Source organism: Melanostigma gelatinosum (genome assembly GCF_949748355.1).
Source record: "Melanostigma gelatinosum genome assembly, chromosome: 23".
NCBI lineage: Eukaryota > Metazoa > Chordata > Actinopteri > Perciformes > Zoarcidae > Melanostigma > Melanostigma gelatinosum.
The window spans coordinates 15120503-15126154 of record NC_136656.1 but is presented as its reverse complement, the minus strand read 5'-3'; positions in this window follow the sequence as shown (position 1 = coordinate 15126154).

Genomic DNA, 5652 nt, shown 5'->3' with positions numbered 1-5652 from the left:
CACATAATCAGTCATTAACACTGATTCACCAGATGTTGAAATGTGCTGAGAGCTAAATAGTCCACAGGAGAGAAGAGGAATGGGCTGTGCTGTCATTGTAATGCTACACAGTTATAGACCAAGTACAAGTGATCAATGCTCTGGTCTGATTAGAGGACGTTAACATTCTTTGATGATGTTAATTAGTCGCAAATGGTTGACTCTATCTCAGAATTGACCTTGTAAGATTAGGGCATATTTAAAACAGTATGTCACGATCAGGCTTTGCCCTGTGTGTTCTGTGTCTGTTTCTTTCTGTAAGCTCCTCACTCGCCTAATCAGTTCATTCAGTGCACCTGCCAGTCACACTCAGCTCATCAGCTCATTACTCTCACCTGCTCACTCTGCCTCCTTCACTATTTAAACCCCTGCCGCACACACACACCCGCTGCCAGATCATTGTTTGTTCCTACCGACTCGCCCGTGTTGCTGGTCCTGTTCCCGGTTTTCCAGTCTGCCTGTTCTGTCTTTTCCTGCTGGATTTCCGCCTCATCTTTTGTCTTGTCCCTGCATTCCCCGTTTGTTTTTGGTTGTCATTCAAACCTTTTTCACTACACCTGACTGTCTGGGTTGGAGTCCTCATCATGCCCCGTGACACAGTAGATTGTATTTTGATCCATTTTTAACCCAATGTTTTATAATTCTGGATGGAAATGTGAATATTAACACCAGCATTGATGTCTTTCATCAAAGTACTGCGATATTGTTTACTTTATAGGATAAAAACATAGTTTAGTGTGCAGTTACTCTTTAAAGTTATCCATTGTTCATCAACAGTAGCAGTCTTACTTCTGTTTTACAACTTTCTGTGCCAAGTATGAACAGCAGCAATATTTCCACTCATACAAAAAGCTTCCTGCCAGTGTAAAAGCTGTAACTTTTTTGCCAGCATTTGCTTGACTATGTCAACATTTCCTTGCACTTCTAAAGTTTATGAAACCAATAGAGTTGAATAACCCCGGAGTCAACGTGGAGATTATAGATTGCCTTCAGGATCTGTGGCACTCAGCCGGGCTCTATTATTGTGTCAGACATTCCAGAGAGAGGTAGAGCCTCCATAGCTGCACACTTCCGTGTCAGTCAGTGTAGATCAACTTTGATCTGCAGATAGAAAGGGAATGTAAGCTATGTTGAGATTTGATTGTGGAGATATTTTAGTATATATAGATATAGACCACTACAAATATCACTACTACTACTACTAGTAGTAGTTATTCTAATGCTACTAATAATACTTCTACTACAATTATACTCCTACAAATATCACCACTGATGAATTTTTTTAAGCCACAGAAACTGAGAAATAGATAGATAGTAGATATTTTAACAAAAAATCCAAAGACGTTGGTCAGACAATACCCACCTGCTCTTTATCAGTCTCTCCAGGAATTTGCAATTTTGAGACCACAAGAAACCTGCTGTATTTGACATCTTAGACATTTCCTAGCCAATATTCGTGTCCTAAGTCGGCAATCTCCCTGCTGTTTATCGCTCTGGTCAAGCTCCTCGATGAGATGATTTTTAGATTTAGATGACGAAACCATCTCTAATCTCATACTTAAAACTAACTGCTGTCAGATGATTAAAAAATAACTTGGTTTTAAGCATACTAAGGACTTACGTAAACCTGCTCTAACAATTTATTTTGCCTCTCGAGGACAGCAGAACAAGCTGCAAAGGCAACGATGACATATCACGATAGAAAGTTCATAGAGTGAACATGTTAGCACAGTCGCCTATTTACACATCCAACAAACATGTAGTTACATTCATTTGCGATGGTGTCAGACGAATGCAAGTCCTTTTTATTCACTCTCCTTTTAGCTCTGTTTTGGTCTCCACTAACTCCTTAGAACAATATCTAGGTCTGTAGCCGTAGAGTTCAGTGGGTTTATTGGAGCATCTCACAGAAAACAGTTACGTGTTGCTGCAAACAGGTTTGATGGCAGCAAAACTATGAACCTAACCCTCAGTCAGGTTTTCTGTGGGTTTGACACAAAGAGAAATTCAGACATTGGAATAGTTTTTCATTGATGATATAGATATATTAACTATACCTATTGACAAAAATGTTACAGAGCTGGTTTCAACGTCCTGGTTAGTTAATTGTAGTTACATTTATCCAGCAAGTCACCTAACCTGCTGCAAATTGGTTGATTTTGGACTGCAATAATCACATAAAAACTCATGTACCAGGAGGTACTCTACCACAGGAGTTAGACAAACACATGCTAAGCTTGGAGTCTCTGCACTGAGCACCTCACTGGTATTTAGGAAACATTGTGGGATTTTTGTGGACAGAAAAGACTTCCTATTACAGTGAAACCTGAATCTTATCTTGAGGAATATACATGTATCTCAGTTAGGAAAGACGGACTCAGCCCTAATGCTGTTTAGCCTAACTTCTGTGCTTCTTTTCTCCAGAACACAATCTGATCCAGAAACACATCCAGTGTTAAAAGTAATAGTGAGCAGCAGGCACTCCCAATGAAGATAGGAAACACAACAGCAGAGCGCTTCACAATAAATTAGCAGCAGGCTCCTGGGTTTTATTGGCCTGACTGGGCAAAAACAAGCTGTTTTGCTGACATTTCATGTCTATCAGTCATTTTAGTTCAACAATAACTTGCACGCTTTAAGACATTTAAGGCATTGTTTAGAAAGTGAACTCCTCTGAGCATGTCTTGGATATGATACTTTTATCAACTTGATATAGTAACATCAGCAATTGAGAAGTTGACGCCTGGTGCGGAAGTTTGTAACAGGATCTTAAAATGATATAGGCGTTATCATCTCCATCACTGGCCTGCAATCCAACTGCTTTGTCTGCATGTCAGACGTGTCCTGGCACAGAGACTTCACCACTGAGAGAATAGACCCTGTTTGTTCCTGCTGGGCTGAGTTCACACATGCTGTTCGCCAGATAGAATCACTGTCTGTTTGGCTTCGATTACGCTGCTGAGGTGAACAAGAACAAGCATTCTTCACCTGTCACCACAGAGTTGATGCTTAACAAAAAGCAGGGTTTTGGACAGCTTAAATATGTGCAGACACAGTCTAACAGCTGTATAAGGGACTGTATATAAATTATTAGGGGTGACTGAAAACAAAGTGTGACTGGAATGTAGAATGCTCCATTTTTTTTAATTTTGCCATAATTACACATACAATTTGGTGTATATGTGAAAACTATTGTACCATAATGAATTCTCCTAAATTCTTTATGTGCTTTTAGTCCAATCAGTGCCATCAAAAGTAGGATGAAGATCCATGGCATTGACTACCTGCACCAGTATCCTTATAAAAAGCTTAGAATAAAGAGAAATTCTAAGACACAAAAGCAGCCACAGAGAAGAACATGATGATAGGTGTGATGGCAGCCTTGACACCATGTGTGAGTGCAGATGAGGGTAAGACAAGGAATGAGTGTTATCCAGATAAACGGGTTGCCCCCTCATGGTATGACCTGCAAAATCAATGTTGACACATATACACCTGCATTAAAATTAAAGATTTAATGAAGGGACACAGAAACACTGAAAATCAACAAAAAATTAAAGTTCCTTGTATGAGCTTTAAGCAAATATTCTCATTTTTTTACTTTCCATCAACTTCCCTAGAAGTCAGTGATTCTTGTTTTAAGTAAATAGCATAGTCGTATGTTCCCAGTCCCCCACCATAAGCTACATTAGGTTGTCGTTTAGGTTTGCTTGAGCTTGGTGGAAATTCTATAAAATCACAAACACCAATCTTGCACCATCAAGTGTAAGCCACTTGAAGAGCATAAGAGATAACAAATTAATTATCTTGTTATCTTGACATAACAAAGCTTGTTTTTTTGAGGTGATGGCACAATTAACCATTTTCTTTCAATCATGTCAGTTTAGGGCTTCCATAGTTCTATCCAGCGACTCCTGGTCTTTCTACCAGGCAGGAAGCGAAAGAACGTGCGAGTACATCGCAATACGAAACACACAGGCATCGTAGCTTCAGCAACAGAGACAGTTATGACATCACTTATGTGACTTTTGGGTGAGTAGTCTTTCTAATTATGTATTTCCAGTCATCTTATACTTCAACCGTTTCATGACAAACCTCACACAATCTTGACTTGGAAAATAATTGTTTAAATTCAAACGTGTACAATTCACACGGTATAAAATAATCATTTGACTTTTGCCGTTGCATACTGTACATATTCTTTCCAGATAAGGTCCCGTTGTCCACAGGGGAGGGACTTTGCCTCTCTATTTACACAGCAAGCGCGCACAGAATAATATTGGCATTCAGTTGTAGTTTTGTCCACCTGATGAATGTAATGACGCATTTTTACTGTATAGTACCGCTCAACACGACTCCACTCAACTCACTTGAACCTTCTGATGCACAACATGGCTCAAAAAAGACCCATGCAAATGTTTAGTTTGATCGTCTTTGCATGTCATGCATTTTATTACTCAATATTTCATGAATATTAGTGTAGCTTTAAGAAGGTTCTTTAAGCATTTTCCAGTCGATCAACAATTAGTGTGACCAACCTATCAAAAAGATTGAATCTAAAATCTACATTTACTAATTATGTGGGTCTTAAATGGCAATTTAAAGTATTGTTTTATTCCAGAAAGTGTGCCTGTTACAGATAATCCTCAAAACAAACTGTTTTCATACAGATAGAAAGCAGTTCCACTTCTAGAAGCATTTATCTAAAAAACTGGGGCCGAATGATCTGCTTGACTGGACAATTAGGGTTAAGTGACAACATGCTTGTTGTAACTTGGGTTACTAACCTTCTAGCATTAACATGAATGACAGACAGATGGGCCAAAGAAGACAGTGCAAGAAAGATAGAACGCACGACTTTGAGCCACGTGAGTGAGAAGTCAACAGGGGTTTGATTCAGGAACCAACCTAAATCCAACCCTTGACCCCAATATGTCTGCCCAGACATTCACAGAGAATGGTCCTCTTGTGCCAAAGAACAACACAGGTGAGCTAACATTTACAACAAACATTTCATGGCTACATTATGTCATAACCAAGCAGCTGCAACTCAACAGCAGCCTGAACCACTGACCTAGCAGCACAGCGCTAATCATTTTAAACTAAGACGACTGGATAATGGATAAGTTGTGCCTCGGTCAGGTAAATCACTTCCACGAGGCAATGTAATATCTACTAGTGTTAGCTTCTGTTGTTCCGTTATAGTTTCTGTCGGCCACGTGCATAGCTGGTCCCCAGTGCAGCCCCAGCTAGCGTAGCTGCTGCTTAATGTGTTATCCAGTTGGCTCAGATGACTGTATCAACAAGAGCTGTTTTTGCCCGGTGCACTTTCAGTTAGCGTGACCCCCCTTTCACCAAAACAGGTCCCTCCAGCACACGGGAAAGCCATCTGAGAGGGTCCCTGAGCCAGGGCTGAAGTGTACCTCAGTGGATAGTTGATGTCCTTTGGGCAATATACAATTTTAACGTCCACAAGCAGAATGAAAGCATGTCATTAATTGTCAGGTGAAATGCTCTGGAGGCTTGAGTGATGATTCTGGCATCAGGTCAGTGGTTTCCTTTGGTTTAAAGCCAGGTTCTGGTGGCCTCTTCAGCACGTCTAAAAGCTTTATG